Source organism: Centrocercus urophasianus, unplaced genomic scaffold, assembly GCF_019232065.1.
Source record: "Centrocercus urophasianus isolate 14NV4802_14NV808 unplaced genomic scaffold, USGS_Curo_1.0 seq_13, whole genome shotgun sequence".
Lineage (NCBI taxonomy): Eukaryota > Metazoa > Chordata > Aves > Galliformes > Phasianidae > Centrocercus > Centrocercus urophasianus.
Genome location: NW_024884475.1, coordinates 34,310,651 through 34,328,838, shown reverse-complemented (window position 1 = coordinate 34,328,838; position 18,188 = coordinate 34,310,651). Strand labels below are relative to the sequence as shown.

Genomic DNA, 18,188 nt, shown 5'->3' with positions numbered 1-18,188 from the left:
GAAAGTGAGGTGAAGTCTAGAAAACTAAATGCTTCTAAAAGGAAAGCAAGGATAGCACAGTGTAACTCCTGAGTAATTCTTGCAGAAAAAATCCTGTTATGCTGAAAGCAAAAACACAGTTATGAAATTCTCAGTGCATATACAAAGCATTTATCTGATGCATTTTTCTTCATCTTCCTCACTTAAATCTTCTTCAATTCATATCCAAAAGAAGCCACAGGAAATATTCTCATTAGTTCCACTGCCCCTCCTCAGGCTCCTAACACTATCATTTCATTTAGGATCCTACAGTGCCTGCTGCTATCAACTATCACAAAATGTTAACAGATTAGTTAATTTTCCTGAAAATGAGAAATTAATCTGATAACAGATACCGCTAAATATATAAAACAAATAGCAACACTCACCTTTTTTAGCTGTATGCCTATCAGAAGCAGGATATACATCTTGGCAGGAAAGCTGCATCTCTTTTTTGAGAAGTGGTACCCAGATACAAAATTTGTGACCACTGCCTTTTGGACTATAGGTCAGCCTCCATGTTTGTATAGCAAACCTCATCTACTTTCAACAGTCACAGATTGAAAGGCTACAGGGTTTAAACCATTTCCCAGATATGATTTTCCTACCAGGCAACAACAACTGAGCAATAAACTCATAGCTGTAAACGTTTCTGAAAGCGTCAAGTTCACGGCCAAAACCATAACTACAGTAGTATCAATTGATGTCCAAAATGCAATCTAGTTGCATGGTTCCTTTTAACATGAAACAATATCTTACATTGCAGGGTACTTACCAGCAGCCTCCAGGTTAAATAAGATGGCTTAAGGTCAGGTGGGATGGCTCTGAAAAGATCCGTTGAGTCAGCCTGAGATTTGTGGCCTCCTCTGAGCCTTCAGGGCTCTCAGATTTCATCCCCCTTCTATCGAACACTATCAGTATCACTTTAGACTGGATATTGAAATCACTTAGCTGCAATAAAGGAGTGCTACAGAATTGAATCCCATTTTGCTCAGCACTATCACTAAACTATTATCAGTGTGAAATGAAATCTAATGTCTCCCTTAGCAATCCCATCTTCTTTGTCTTCTTGTTTTTCTAGGAGTGTTATGATACATAAAATTCATTTATACACCCAATAGTACATGGACTGTACTACAGATTTCAAAACGTATTCTCCAAATTTATGCAGCCACTGTGTCAGGTTGGTTTTCAACCATCATACACTCTGAGTAATCATTAATAAAAGTAGAAAGAGACAGTGCAAACACCTTAGATAAAAGACAAACTTACATAAAATGATTAGAAATGTGAGGCTGGTGAAGTTACTTTAGTAAAACAATTAATCTAATCTCCAGAGCACTCACAGTAGTGGCTTTATGGGAAGGCAGTCAAAATTCTCTGCTGCCATTCTACAATGTTAATTCAGATTTTTTCACACACTCTTAAAAGGAAGTAATCTCTGTTAGGTTGAATAAATAAGCCCAACACATCCACTCCCTCTCTCTTGCTAGCAGTTACTTTCCTTTTCCCTCATCTGATTCTTATTTGCTGAAATTTGGTTTACAGACAAGATACCTATAATGAAGGTATGGTTATCTGTGACCACATCTTCTTTTCCTTATTCAAAATCATATCATAATAGAAAAAAAAGAAAATGTGACTGCATCTCTGCAGTTTCACCTGATGTCCTCATTAACAAAGTGAGCTCTAGGACAGTACAAACATACAGAAAATAGAAACAGTTGAAATTCAAATGCCTTGACTTTCATGGGGAAAACAAGACAATAGCTATGGGTTATGCTATCTGAGATGAATCTTTTTCTCAGTGCTGCTAAATAGTCCGATTTCCATAATCTTGTCTTTTTGCCATTTGTGATATCCCTTCTTTCTCTCTAATTACATCTTATATTCTGCAGTACTGGAAGTTTTACTGAAACAATGTACAAGGCAGGCAATGAATCTGCAGAACTAACTAATTAAAGGATGAATTTGCAGGGCAAGTGAGGATATAGCCTGCCGCAAGAAGGAGTTTTAGAGGAGGATTACTGTGTTGTCAACTATTGAGAACAGATGTACTTTATGGAGCTTGGGCAGCAAGCTCATCTGATAGCTCTTGGCCAAGTTAAGATGATGGCTAGTCAACAAAATACGATGTCCAAGAGGCTGTGAAACTAAACCCTCCAGAAATATGTCCAAAGAATAATCCAAGCATAAGGCAATACTGTACTAATAAATCAGCTTAGCCTCTTAACACTAACAGAATCAGATATGCATATAATGATTCTGTTTAAAACATCTGAGGTGCTTGTCAAAGCTTTGTTATCGATATACATAATATACATAATTTTATTAAATAAAAAGAGATTGTCAGATTCCAGTTTTCATCAAATTTAGTAAATGCTTTTACTCTTTTTATTACTGAAGATAATTTCTTTAGATAGCTGCATGTCACAGTGTCTTCCTGGATAGCCTTTTTAACTCCTCACGATTATTTCTGGAGTGCATTAGTTCCAATAATGTCATAAAGATAGGATCTAGCACCGTGAGGCTTTGACATAGCTTATCAGAGTTACAGCTTGCTATGCATATGATACCACACTGACTGGTAATAAAGTAAAAAATGATACATTAAAATAAAAGTCTTGGGAGGGAAATAGCAAAATGTCTCCACTGTTTACTTTGAGCAGTCAGTAAAAATGGTATATAAAATAAAGCACAAAATTAACAAATCGTAAGCTAACAATAAGTGCTGCCTAGTGTATATATATACACACACATATATATACTACTCAGAATAAAGAACAATGAGTGTATTGTGTATTTCAAGGTAATTAACTGTTTCAGTAGTTGTGGGATCAGTATGTAGCTTTTCTTCATATAACTTTCAAACTTAACACAAAATCAGTAGTGAAGCGGGATATCAAGCTATTGCTTGCATTAGGTAGCATCTTGCAGCTTAGAGTAAGAATAAAACTACCACGATTTATACTTATATTCAAGTTCCAAGTTCAGGATAAATAATAATAATATTTCTGTTCCTCCTCTTAAACCATACTTCTAGGGGAGTTGTTCTAATTTAAAGTGTTGTTGTTTTTTTTTTTTAATCTCTCTTTTATACAAAAACATTTTGGTGAAAAGCCCTTAAACAGTAATGCCCACCACTGCAAAAAAAGGTGGAAAACTCACTTAATGGAAAAATAGTATTTTATGAGGTACAAAAAGCTACCCGAACACTAAAAACAATGGCTACTTATGTTCCCCAGTCAAGGCTCTTACTAATTGCACTGAATTGACTAGATATATGGTAGACAACCAACTTATATAATTTGCAGATTATGCAAGTTATAACAACATCCTGATGTAGAAAATACTTTTTTTTTCAGAAAATATTGCCTCTTAAATTAGCTTTTACATGTAACTATAGAACAAGACTATTAGGATGGCTATTAGACCATAGCAAGGGATGTTCATGATTTATCTCTTAATTTTTTCCCCACTACCGTAGCATAGCAATACAATTCCCTTTTCAACCACAAACCATGTTCATGACATAATACTGTGCAATAAAATTGACACAAATAAGAGCAATGGGTCATATTATTCTGTGTGATTGAATCAGAAGGCAACACAGTTCCAGAGAATTGGTAATTCATTGAGTATCTTTCAGAAGATCCAATTGCCACAGATGAATTAGAAACCAAACAGCAACAAACAACAAAATTACAGAAGCTTTTTACAAAAAGTCAGGCGAACTTCTTCTCAAAAACAGATTAAGCAAGACATCTCTGGCACTTGTTAACTAGGTCAGAGTCAACTGCAATTTAGTATGTGAATTTTCATGCAATTCATCTAATGCAGTAAAAAAGTATAATTAACGATCATGTGGGTGGGTCACCATTAACCACCTGCTGAAGATACAGATTGTAACAAAGGACACAGCAGGGTGCATTACAGAAGAACTCATAAATCTTAGAAGCAGAGAATTTAAAGGCTTATCTCAGAAACCTTCCCTACCTCACCAGTACGTAGGTTGCTCTGAAAGTAATGCCTTTGATTTCTTTCCATGGAAACTGCAATACATACAAAAAGCACAAAAAAACCTGATAGAGCAAATTCTCAGCTATAAAATGCATTTTTCAAGATTTTTACCAGCATTACTTATGCATTTTTATCAACAGTGAACAAGAGCTTTTATGCTGTGCTCCTAAAAATCTGCACCAGTGTAGGAGCCCCGCTGTTTCTGTTGCCACTGTTGAAACACACCACTTTACATCCATTATTTGGCCTCCAGAAACATTCAGCAAGTTACAATGAATGTCAGTGGGTCCATTTTTTTTTCCACATGGAGGAATTCAATGGCACACCTTTGCAAAAAGGTGTGAAGGCAGAAAGACGCAAGAACAAAATTCATAAATGTAATAAGGAAAAAATATACTTAAATTTCTGTTTTCCCCTAAATAGCTCTTTAAATTTAGAATTAGAAACTTGATGTCTGAGAAAATGTCTGTGACAGACACCTGAGAGAGGCCCATCAAAGCTTTACAAAAATAATGTTTAAAGAGTCTGGATGGATGAGATGGAACGGTGTATCAGTTTCCAGATAAGTTTATCTTCCTGATCTTTAAAATAAATAAATAAATACTAAATGATAAAAAATAAACAGGCAGACACCCATAACATGCAAGCTTTACAAAAACAAAAATCTAGGCAAACTGTAGCCATCAAGCAGCCATATTCACATTCAACTTAATCTCACTGTACATTTTATATGTCAGAATACATTTTTCTTCTTTAGATGGCAAATCATTCATGATGACTTCCTATAGTAACTACTTACAAATTAAAAAAAAAAAAAAAAAAAAATTTGGCTATTTTGCCCAGCCCATTCTTTACATTACACACAATGCAGTTTCTATTTGGTGCAACAGGTTTTCCATAAACTACACTGGCATAAAGCTGTTGAAATTCAGGCAGTAATCAAGATCTTAGTTTTACTGAGTGTATTATTTTGTGCATAAACACGAGGTACTTGCCTGGTTAAGCCACAGAGAACTGCTGGTTGAACTCGGTAAAATAAATACTGCATGTTAGAAAAATGGGTCTTCTAGTACAGAGATTATTCTATAAAAGATAAGAAAGAAAAAAAATCATCCTAGACATATAGTTACAATGTAATGTTTTGTTCTATCCTCAACCTGACAATTTTACTTGGTTCAAATCTGAACAATTTCACCTCTATCTGGAGAAGTAATATCTACACAAGAATTGGCTTAAAGTAACAAAGAAAACTTTTAACAAGTGCCTTCCAAGAAATACTGGTGTTTTGACTATACTTGGAAGACAGGCAGAGTACTGAACTAGATATTTCGCTCAATGGTGCAATCAACAGAAGGAAGCCAGATGCTTTGTAGTACTTCCAGGACTATTATCTATAGGGAATTTTGCTATTTTATTATTAAAAAAATAAAAGAAATATCAAACACATAGCCAGTATTGCTTCTTGTAGCAAATGCATAACCAAGAATTTTCAAGAACGTTATTTTTTTTTAAAAAAATGAGAGCTTAAAACACACTCACACAGTTTAGCTTAAAAAGCATAGTCTTTGTTCATATAAAACAGGCTGGGCTACTGTATTCTTACTGCTTCTAAATAATAGCAGGTCACAATAGCAGGAAGAATGATAAAGAGTTTTTCAGGTATGGATTAGGAATAAAGCGTGCAGTCTTGCATGTTGAAGAACAACTCCTACATATTAAAACAAGAAACATGAAGTTCAATTGTATGTTCTTACGTGTGTGTGTGTTGAAGATTATCACTGTAAACATGAAAACTGTGGATGTACTTTGCAGCTGGCTGAATATACCTCCAGTTTTAAAATGTCATAGGGGTTCGTTTTTCATTAGTCTTCAGCCATCTTTTAAAGAGACCAAAGCCAAATCATTGGCATTTTAGATTGGTCTAAGATGCCATCAGCGTATAGAGATAAAAGCTTCCACTATGTTTCTGACTGCTGCACTATTTCCAATTTCTAGGCAGTAGAAAAACTCTCTTCTTTACAATTATACAATTTACTTTTGTTTTTCCTCTTTTGAAAACTTACCATTTTTTGCTATAAACCATTAACATAGGCTACCTAGCACACACATCTGGGTGAGAGAAGCTTACATTGGTGTCCCTGTTGTGCTGAATTGACCGAAAACAACATTGAAAGTGACATCCAGGATCTCTTCAGGTACTGCTATTTACTTCTAAAATATAGATTCCATTAGATAGAATAACACTTTCATTCCAGGCAGAATGAAATCTTAAAACTGATGACATGAAGATAAGAAACAATAACTGCAATGTCACTTTCAAGTGCCATTCTGCAAATAAATTCATAATATCTGGAGACGAGATAGGGCTTTCGTGTAGGCTACAAGGGAATTCAGAATTTGAGCTACAGTTTGCAAATTGAACTGGCTGTAGTCTTCTCTTAACAAGTCAAAGCATGCTGACTGAGCCACCTAACCTACCTAATTGAATACACTCAAAGCAAGGTATTAGTTCTTGCTGAACTCGAGTTATGATTCTGACCATCACTGCTGTTACATCATTTCTGTACTCTGTGGTGTTTATGCTTATTATCTATACTGGCTATCCAAATAGTGCTTTTCCCTCTAAATAACAGCTAAAGATACGGAGTTATGACTAGCACATATCTCCATGGGGACTAGATACCATACCACTCAATTTTAAGTGTGATATAATGGAAAATGGAGCAGGGATTTCAAATGGCCTTTAGCTGTTAACCTCAAAAAGCAGCTTTAAAAATACTGTGTTTGTTATTGTAATTTCTAATACTGTCCAAAAGGATAACTCGTGGAACTGCAAGAGCTCACTGGCTTCACTGGCATCCTTCTCTGAGGTCAAACAGGAACCTTTCAAGAGTGCACAGTTGAGAGAAGAATTACCTAATGAAGTGCTCTTACCTGAGCACATCCAGTGCTCAGACAGTGCTTCCTTGCAAACATAAAAAGCAGCTTTTAATGTGAAACCTGTTTTTGTTTGAAACTATGAAATGTTTATGGGAAATTCTGCCTGTAGGCTCTGAGACATGCACATGCATAAATGCACAAAGTATTGTTCTCATTTACATCATTGTGATCTCCAGGGGAAAAAAGGTCTGAAAAACAAATTTGTTCTTACAAAGGGGATGAAATGAAATTATCAGGTTAGAACATCTTACTAACTCTGACAACCAAAGGTGCTTGCTGAAGTACACTTTGTTGAAACCTAGTCTGTTGACAGACTCTTCAAGAAACAAGATACAGAAGTCAAAAGCACGTGTTTAAAAGTCAGTATTGCAGAACAATGCACTGAACTTGGTTAAGCAATGAAAAAAAACGGGGGCATTGTATAATGACAATCCTTTGGGGAACCAGAGATAAAGGACAATGGTGAAGTGATTATATTACAGACACTGTAACCTCCACGGTAGTTTGATGATAAGTTCAGTTATTGTTGCATAGTAATTCCACAGCATATGAAGATATTCAGTAAGAATTGAAGAGAAAATCTCAACTAAAATTTCAGTGGCTCTTTCAACTTACAGTGATTTTCTAAAGAATATCTTAGAGGCAGCAAGAACTTACTAAGAAAGAAAAACCAAGCAGATCACTGGATCAGAGCAATAAGTCAGATTGCTCTGGTCACTTTAAGGTGACTTTAAGGTGACTTTAAGGTCACTTCGGATAAATAGGCTAGGACTGAGATTGATATCAAGAATGAGAAAGAACATATGCATTCTTAGGTTAATAATTGTAAGATTATTTCATTAGCTGATGCTTGCATAATTGCTAGCGTTCCCTGAAGAGAAATATTGCATGATGGCAGAAATTTTTCTAGCCCTGAATATACGTTCTCTTTCTTGGTCTTGAGACCAAGAAATCATTCGTGCAAAATGTGAACAACATCCTCATGACCACATAAAGGCAAAATGAATAAGGGGACCACTACCTAAATGACCAGAAAGAGTTCTAAAAAACTCCCATACAACCCTATGTAAGTGCAGATGGCAGAGGAAAGTAGCCAAAAGGGGGATAGAGTATCATGCTTGCACATGAAGATGTATGTAATAGGCATTTCTTTTGTATTAGCAAGGTGAAATAATGTAGCTCTGCACATAAAAAAAATTGCATGAGCTGGAAGAGGTGTGCTAAATTTGTGGAAATATTCCTCCTGGTACTCTGCCCAGAAAATAAACCAGGTCTCCTCCTCTCAAAATGCTTTGTGAGTATGTTTTAGGAGTGCATAATTGCTGCATTTTCAAGTAAAACAAGATAAGAAACCTTAAGTTTGGAATCTTGGACTGAGAGTACTGAGGACCAGGGGAAAAAAGACAGAAAATTAGAAGCAGAGACAGTTTCTAGGGCACAGTGTGGTATTTGAGTACCAAGAGGTAAAGACTCACCAGCAAACTGAGCTCACTGTCCATTCACTTCTGACACTGGAGGAGTGCCTCAAAATCCACAGAGCCCTTTGACAACAGTACTAAAAAACTCAACATCAGTGTTTCTATGCCCATTTATTACTACAGATATTGGCCAGTTAGCAGTGCCCTTTATTCTTTTACCTCAGTGAAAGGACAGAAGGATGTAGCTGACTCAAAACTTCATTGCTGCAGATATTCTATATACCTGGCAGTAGAAGTAGTTTTACTGTTTGCTCTTCTAATGTCTAGCAAATTTCACATAGGATGTATAAACAAGCTATTAAGGCTGTGTTATCAGAAGTTGGAACACATCATAACTACGAATGTTCGTTGCTGCTCAGACTACATGATGATATACTATTTTTGCAGTATTATCCATCTCACTGAGTGTTAGAAGAGTCCACCTGGGCAATTTCTGTCAGGTGGAAGGGAGTTGTCTATAAAGACCCAGTGTCACATGCAGCAGAGCTAAAAGCTATGTAGCACGTATGAAAGGAAACTGGAGAAAGATCACCAGATCTACTCTGGAGTCTTGAGAGGATTCATATTCTGCCTCAGATGACTTATGTGATAATAAAATACAGTTGTTTTTTTTGTTTGTTTGTTTTAAATTTCAAGACTACTACTTGTATATTTCTCATCCTGTAGGAGCCTGACATGATAGTCTGAAGTCTGAGTGACAGATCATCAAAAACACTTCTTAAGAGAACAGTGAGCTGCTAAGATCTGCTCTTCAGCGTTCCTCCGTAACATGAGCCACAGAATTTCAGCCCATCATTTCTATATCCACACAGAATACAATTTGTTTAAACAAACGAAATCCATAACTTTTGACTGTAAAACTGCTACCTTGGAAGTATAGAATAATCACACTGAATTGCCTACCAACACTCAGAAAATTGGGTAGGAAAAATCCAGTTAAGAAAAGCTTTAAAATGTAGATTTGCACTTCTGGAAGTTTGTGTTTCTTATACAGCTCCTGGGAATACATAAGATATAAATAAGCAAACAAATTATCTTCTGCATCTTTTCCCAACTACAGAACAGGAAAAAGTAACAGTACACTCTCATGAGGTGTTACAAAATAGAAGATTCAAAGTAGCTAATGTTTAAACCACAAGGGAGTGAAATGTAAAGACTAAAGAGACATTAAGTTGTCACCATCATTATTAGGCAAAAAAACTGTTAAACACTGCTGTTTGGGAATGCTTCCTTTGCTTTTCTAATTGCTTCCCTATGGAGAAAAGGGTGGAATGCACGTGTTGATTTTACTAAAGTCTTCTTCTAAAAGGGCTGTTTAACTTTTAAGTAACACTGAAACACAAATAACCGCATTCAATATACATACAAACAGCTCCGACAAGCCAAATACGCTCCCCATAACAATAGCTGAAGCAACACAGCCTGTGTCTGCTGCCTTTTAGCTCTCCTCCTGCTAGCCATGCACCACACAGACACTTCACATTCTGCAGTTACTAAGGATATAGTTACCTATAAAGCTGGGGAGAAAAAGTACCTTTTTAAACCTCTAAATTTTCAGTCCTAACTTTCTTCATAGCATTTTTGTTTCAGCAAGGCACTTAGGTATAGATGTCAGTGAGAGGAATCAATACTGTTATTCACTTTCTTTCAGTTGGTCTGTGAAATGAGCAATGTGAAAATATGTATTGGCGCACCACCAATTTCCATTAAAAACTGAGTCTGGTTACATTTTTATTTCACTTTCAATAGCTTCTCTTCATCTTAAAGTAGTGAGTACTGTACTCATGGCTGCATACTCTGGGAAATCCCTCGCAATTCCATCCACAGAGAGAACAAAATAGCCCTACTTACTTCAGAGCAGATCTATGCACCCTTGAAAGTGATACAGACTTGATTTGTAGGCATAAGTGCCTCTTCACATTGCTCAGGGGCTGCAGGGTTTGCCATGCAGGAGAGTCAAAGCTGTATCAAGAATGTTCCCTGAACGCCAAAAGTCAAAAGAAAAGACAACACATGAGAAAAAACTAACACAACTCTACTGCATTAGCTGTCACGCTTACTTAAGAAGCATTTTTGCTCAATATTTTTTTTGTTTTTTAAGCAGCTTTTTCAGTTACTAGATAAAAGAGTGAGAAAAAAAATCACAAGTTTATATACAATTAACAAAGTCACTAGTCATCACAAGGCTTGACAAATCAAATTTTTTCATTCTCTCCCACTCATGTTTAGTACTTCTATGTAAACTACAGCAGATTTAGAAGGATAGCTTTTTTTCTTTTTTTTTTTTTTTTTTTTTTTTTTTTTTTTTTTTTTTGTGAAGTAGTTCAACGATTAGAGTACCATTAAATTGGCAAAAATTCTCTTTTGCCTTAGCCAAGCTACACACCAGTATTAAAGCAATACATTCAGTGAAGCAGGGGGGAAGCCTCCCTCTTTCTCTGCAGATTCTGAAAAGAAGTATAAAGAAAGGGATTTACACACACATGAGAGAAAATACTTGCTGAGAAGGGTCTTTTCTGAACAATTTTTCCTCTCTCTTTCACCGAATTTTGCTTCCTAGGACCCTGAGCCTCTGTCTATATGTAGGGTCTACATGCAGCATGTCACTGAACATCAAGGTGTTGATCCCACTAAAATGGAAGTACCATTTAGGAAGCTTAATGTCATTGGACATCCTAAACTCTTTTAATGTGGCCTAAGCTCCTAATCTCAAGCATTCTCCTTCAGGAATTCAGTCTCACAATTTAGTCTTTAACTCATAGCTATGATCATACCAACAGTTACTCAACGTTTCTGCGACACCATTCATAAGCATAACACCTCATTACCTCACTTTTCAGGAGTTGCCCTGGAGAAAGCAGCATCTGTAGGTTTCTCAGTCACTCTGAGAGCAGCACAAGTGGGGCCCCTTCAAAGTGACACGTTTTGCTACTGCAGGCAACATTTCCTCAGTGGCAATACTGAAAGAAGCAGCTGCCATTGTCACCGCCTATCATCTGCTTTAACAAATACTAGGGAACCACTGCCAGGATTAATCCCTCTCCTGACTGAAATTGATGTCGTAACATGTACAGTGAGTCTTCTCCTTGAGCAGCTTTTTCTATTTATCTCTATTTTTTGCTACAGAAGCCATGTCAATGCAAGCAAGGGTTCATGTGGAAGAATGAATGGGCTCCGATTATGCATATCACATCTGACAGCCTTTCAGAGGCACTTTCTGGGTCAGCATGCTCCATTATTCTCCAAATGTCACAAAAAGGTATTTAAATCAACAGGCTGAAGAGCAGGGATTAACAAGCACAGGAACACAGACATCAGAGCACTCAGTGACATGATATTAAATACTGTACGCCATGTCTCCACCAGTCCTCTCTGTGACAACAGTTGGGAAGCATGCAAGCAATGCTTGTTCAGGGCAGGAGATGTAGATGCCAATAGGGCCCATCCTGAACACAAACTTTTTTTATGACTATTTTCACACTGGTTCATGCTGCTGGAGCATCCATCAGCCCCTTTCCAGGCAATAGACCTCACATACAACAGCAGTGAAGCCACCGACAGCCACAGAAGGAACCCGAGGGCTCCTCAGGTCCAAGGCTGCCAATGAAGGCCTTCTACCACCATGCACAGGAAGACATAGTGTAAACTGGTACACACCAGCCCCATAGTTCTTCCCATTTCCTCTTGGTATTTCTCCTATGTCCCTCTCTGTTTTCTCCCATGAGCATCCCATCTTGTGCAATTTGCAGAAGAATCACAGAATCACCAAGGTTGGAAAAGACCTTCAAGATCATCCAGTCCAACCATCCACCTATCACCAACAGCACTCACTAAACCACGTCCCTCAATACAAAGTCCAAACATTTCTTGAACACCTCTAGGGTCAGTGAATCCACCACCTCCCTGAGCAGCTCCTTCCAGTGCTTGACCACTCTTTCAGAAAAGTGGTATTTCCTAACGTCCAGCCTAAATCTCTCCTGGCATAGCTTGAAGCCATTCCCTCTAGTTCTACCACTAGTTACATGAAAGAAAAGGCCGACCCCCAGCTCACTACAACCTCCCTTCAGGTAGTTATAGAGAGCAATAAGGTCTCCTCTGAGCCTCCTTTTCTCCAGACTGAACAATCCCAGCTCCTTTAGCTGCTCCTCGTAAGGCCTATGCTCCAGACAGAATCATGATGTTCAGAAACATTCTTCCCTACCTCTTCCCTTGCAAACACAGTGTGACTCCTCAAACTCATCTTAGAATCATAGAATCATTAACGTTGGAAAAGACCACTGAGCTCATCTAACCCAACAGCCAATTCATAATCCAGTAAACTGTCACTCAGTACTACGTGTACTGAGCCTAGAACTGTGCCTGTGCACCTTGCTTCTCTCACTATGCTTGTGACAACCCTTGAGTCTGCCTGAGTCAGCTACTGCTCTTAGTTGTTTCTGGTGAACAGCGACCGTGTTGAACTTATGCTGTCAAACAGCACCACAGCTCTCTCTCATTCTTCCACAAGTCCAAAGAGTGGATATACGCAGGATCCATCATCACCTTACCCAAAAGCTTCCTTCCAGTGTACCCTTTTTTTTTTTTTAATGTACTTCCACAGAACACAAAAGCCTAAAGATCTATTACAGCAGGAGGCCCATAGCAACACTTAAAAAGAAAATGGCTGTTGTCTCTCTAGCTTAAAATGCAGAATATGACTAGATTCCTGTGTACACCCAATGACTCACCCAGTTCTTGGTAAGGACTGAAAGCAATGGATAAAGGCACTCATGGAGCAATTAGAATTATCAGTGAGTAAACTGTCCAGCTGCAGCATGCAGCCTTCTCTGTGCAACAACAGGGCTTGGTTCTTCCCCATGCATTACAGACCCCATCATCCTGCATCTGGCGTCTGCACTGCCTGCCACAGTAAGAGCGCTTACATTTGTTTTATTTCTAGGCATCAGGCTTGCCATTGTTAACTACTGTCACTAGTCGATTAGACACTAAGCAGTTCCAAAAATATCAGTTTGGGGTAATAATTTTCTCTCAGGTGAAATCTGGTATCTTGAAAAATAATGACACGTGTCTATGCTTATATATTTTGAAATATTAGCACCCAGAATTATTTCAGCAACAATTCTCACATCTTGCGGGGTTGAAATTAATCATTTAGAGTTCAGCCTGTTCAAAGATTTTAGTTATATATTTACTTTTTAGCTGTCACACCTTTTCTCACAGCTTTGAAGATGCTGTAACTTAAAACTTCCTAAGAATGTATCAAGTGATTCATTGCTGGTACCAGCTCAGAGATTCACTCATCCAGTAATTATCTGGCAACTTTCAAATGCCATTGAGGTGCCTTCATTAGAGCCTTTACCTCAACCATTGCTCAGGTAACCCATCTTCATTTTTCTAGGGAAAAAACAAACAAACAAACAAACAAAGAGACAAAAACTTTACCTGTTTTCCTGGGGGGGAGGGGAGGGGAAAAAAGGACTTAAAATGTACAGCATTACAGTAGGCAATACCTTCAGAGGATTATAAAGCAGTAATGGCATTTTGGATATTTAGCTAGGATTGGAGTTACTTGCTCTCCTTCTGTATAGGAGTGAAGAATAAAAGAAAAAAGATCTCCCTGCAGTGCTTGCTATGAATCCTCACACTGACACGTGTGTGAAGTCCTATAGTGTTTGGTCATATAAAGGAAACAGAATTAATCTTTAAATGTAGTTGTTGGGCCTTATCTAGAATCTACGCTTTTCAGCAAACTAGCTAACATTCAAAGAAAGAAATAATCAAAACTCCAAGCCCAGTCTCTCTGCCTTACTGCTATGAACACATGATTTTTGGTGCACCGTAGTCTTATGTTTAGGCTGATTAATATATTTTTTTCTTTCTTTGACAAGAAACTTCTTTGATCTCTTTTACTCAAATATGGACTGTGTGGCAATGACTAGACGGTTGGATGCAGTTCTCGAGTTCCCTCTGCATTTTCAGGCAAGTTAAAACTGCAACCACGTTAAGAGTTTATGTTCTAGCAAACCTATCTACTAGAAAATGATTTTTCAGTGTTAATCCAACAATTGTAAAATACCCTATTTTAGTATGTATATCTATATTAACAACTGCTAATGAGATATGCTTCTACTGAGAAGTCAGGATGAAAGATCCCCACAATGCCACCTTCTCAACTTTATTGCATACCTCAAGTTAGCAGTCCTGAGGAAAATTTATTTGCATTGATAAAGATCACTCACAACCATAGACATATCACAGAATCATTGAATCACAAGGTTGGAAATAACCTATAAGATCATCTAGTCCAACCGTCTTCTCATTACCATTGCTACCACAAGCTACTAAACCATATCTCACAGCTCCTTATCCAGATGCCTCTTGAACACTGCCAGGGACAGCGACTCCACCACCTCTCTGGGCAGCCATTCCAGTGCCTGACCACTCTCTGAGAGAAAAAGTTTTTCCTCATGTCCAACCTAAACCTCCTCTGGTACAACTTGCGGCCATTTCCCCAGGTCCTGTTCTTGCCTGTGAGAAGAGGCTGAACCCCTCGTCATCACAACCTCCCTTCAGGAGGTAGTAGAGAGCAAAATTGGAGAGCCCAATGTGCTTCCATACGTGCTCTGAAGATTTATGAAGACAGTGAACTTCCAAGTACTCAGGTCACCCTCAAAAGATTTATAGGTCAGGATGGTTCAGAAGAACAGTGAACTGTGGGTCTTCAGAGACTCTATGTCTGCCCATGGAAAACAGGCATCACAAGCAAATAAATTTTATAGTTTTAAGCTTCATTCTGAGAAAACGACTGTCAGGAACGTTGAATCAAAATGTAGAAATACAGAAAAATACCGGCAGTCCTTTGAAAAAGCTTTGAAGGTGGAATTGGTAATTTGGGTGGTTTTCAGGGTGAGCAGCTCAGAGCTGGCAGAATAGCTCCTCCTCCTCCCAGGCTGCTTAAAGATAAGGTCAGGGTTGCAGCTTCACCCTTCTATAACCTTCTGGATATTAGAATAATGAGAGTTGGGTTCCCATCTCAAGGTCTGATCTGCTCCTTCTAAACGTTCATAAATCAGCCTCTGGGACTGAAGCTCTTTGTCACTTAGAAAATATTTATGGGTTGGAGACATGTTTCAGGTACATGAGATATCTCAGAAAAAATTAAGCTGTCCACATAGACATAGATATTCTGCAGAAAGAAGTTGCTTGTATAGGCAATCTTAAAGGTATCAAGGACTGCATAGTTTAGCTTTTCATTAGGTATTTGAATTTGAAATGTTCATTTGAAGTGGCCATGCTTTTGCAAATGTTGCCTTTGTTCTATGTTTCTTTATCATTGGATTATTCAAAAACACTATCCTTCGCAGATAAGCCTAATCTGCTTTTATGTGTTGAAGCAACAGAGATGGAGTAGTCATGAACAGAGTTTGATTAAAATAGAAAGTGGTGCCAAGTTACAGAAAAATTAAATTCAGTAGTTGATATTTTGTTTTCACTGTAATAAAAAGGCAAATGCAATTTACCAGAAATTGTTGTTCACCACAAAAAGTGTATGCTATTATGTACCAATTGACAGTGGTGAATTTAAATATTCAGTACAGTGGAGAACTGATGTAAAAATAATCCTATATTTCTCTTTCTCCTCATTCAGCAAATCAGGTGTAGTGTCTTCAACATAAATTCAGAAAATACATTTCAGCACTTAAAACCGGTTTTAAGCAGTTCTCATTCTTCCTGAATTCTTTGCCTATGCCTTAGAGGAAATAAGTCACATTCTTAAGCTGCTGCAATAATCCCCAAGAAAAAAAATCAGGGAAAAATTAATGGGATAAGGTACCTTATGAGTAAGATTTTGGCAACGCAAATGTAGTATCTCTGTCCTTTACGCCAGTGTTTGGATTTATAGCTGTCAAAATCAAATAAAAATAGTGGGGTTTTCTTTGTTAAAAAATGTGTGTTACATTTTATAAAAAGCACATTAAAAAAAAAAAGTAATGCCAATCTGTGCAAGGAAAAAATACCTCAAGCAGCAAAATAATTAAGTGTTCTCCAGTAGATTTTGGAAGAGACCTCAGGAAAGGAAGAAGGCAATACATTCAGAGGAGTACAAAGACAGACAACCTGTCCTGTTTATAGACATAACCACCCTTTACATCTGCAGCTCCTCAGATTCCCCTTGTAGCTAGGGAAGACACACCATCTCCCTCCTGGACAGGAAGACTTGACAAAGTGGAAACATGTCAGACTTAATAACGTTGGAAAAAATTGCATGGATTGGGCATGGGAGTGCTTGAAAGGAACCTTGGGGGAGCACCAATAACAACTTCTCTACTTATTCTTATTGACTTCTTCCCCCTGCCATGTTCCTCTCCTTCAAGCCCCTTGAGATTATACAACCCTCTGAGACATACATTATCATCCCTTTGGCCCTAGTTTTGCTCTCCTAATATTTCTTTTTTGTTACTTACTGTTTGATTATCTTGATAACACCCCCGTCCCTCCCCAAAGCAATTTGCTAACCCTCTATTTTTATTATTTACAAGATTTGACCACTGTTCACAACATTATCTTGTTGTTGCAGCCATAAATTGGGGTTAGACTGGGAAACATGGACACTGCTTTCTCCCTGTTTTCAAGAAAGTTAATCAGTTCCTTTTATTTGTTTTGTTTGTGCAAATACATGGCCAGGGTAGGCTACTCTCTTCGTATTTTTTGCTTTTGATATCAGGAAATTCTCACACTGTGGTTCTGACCTACACAATCAGATAAGGCTTTTTGTCTACATGCCTCAACAAAGTTGAAGTTCATCCTTTTCTACTTACAGGTCTTTCTGATCTTGTGAAAAAAAGACGAGTTACTTTTCCAAATAAATGGTATTTCATTGACATTAATCCTACTGCAGCATGGGTAAACTTGTCTCCTATCCCCAGCAGAACATGGATAATTGCAAACAACTTTAGTTTTATGGGAAGCCCAATAATGCATCTGCAAGCCCTCTTTTACAAGAAACCTGAGAAGAAATAGGCACAATTTTAAAGTTGCGAATTTAAGTACATTCAAAATAACCTGCACCTCACTGACTTGTCTTGATTTATTGAGAATTATACTCCCTTACAAGAAAACCGCATCATATTTTGGAAGTTTGTTTGTTTAGCTGTTGCTTTCTTTAAATTAATTGGTGAAATACAATTGAGAGTACATCTTAAAAATGGTCCAGAACTGTTTTCCCTCTTTCTATAGCTCTTATACGTATAATGAACTTGCAGGGAAACTTACCCACTTTGGCCACTATGCATTCTTTTAATGAAATAGGACTAAATAGCAAAATAAAGAACATACACAAGGATCCTTGTGCAACCTTAGAGGTATCAAGTTAAATTTAAAGATACGCATCTACTATCTTGAAAGAAATACTTTTGGGGAATTTATCTTGACTAAGAAGAAGAAAAAAAAACACTAGAAATACATAATGCTTTATATAGATGTCTGTGTGCTTATGTTTGGGTGCACAGTCACGCATCTTAAAAAAGCACACAGCTCAGGGGCTTTTTGGTTACTTGATTTTAATCTGTTCCAAATTGTGGTCCTCAAATTGTGTTTCCTATAATTTCTTTCAGCCAAGCTATAACTCACTATATTTGGAAACCCTAAATCTTCCTGATCTTACATTGGGTTTTGGATATGATTATTAAAATAGACTTCGAACCATTTTAGTAACAACCACACAAACCAAGC

At 37.5% G+C, this 18,188-nt stretch overlaps 1 long non-coding RNA gene across 2 annotated transcripts in view; it reads right to left on the bottom strand.

Annotated features, from left to right (window-relative positions):
- Positions 1 to 5,036: 5,036 nt before the first annotated feature.
- The window catches only part of LOC122156841, a 32,931-nt gene continuing 19,779 nt past the window's right edge, over positions 5,037 to 18,188 (bottom strand). For both annotated transcript variants that reach the window (XR_006167673.1, XR_006167674.1), the window contains exon 4: positions 5,037 to 5,121. This is a non-coding gene — a long non-coding RNA (uncharacterized LOC122156841). The remainder of the gene's footprint in view (positions 5,122 to 18,188) is intronic.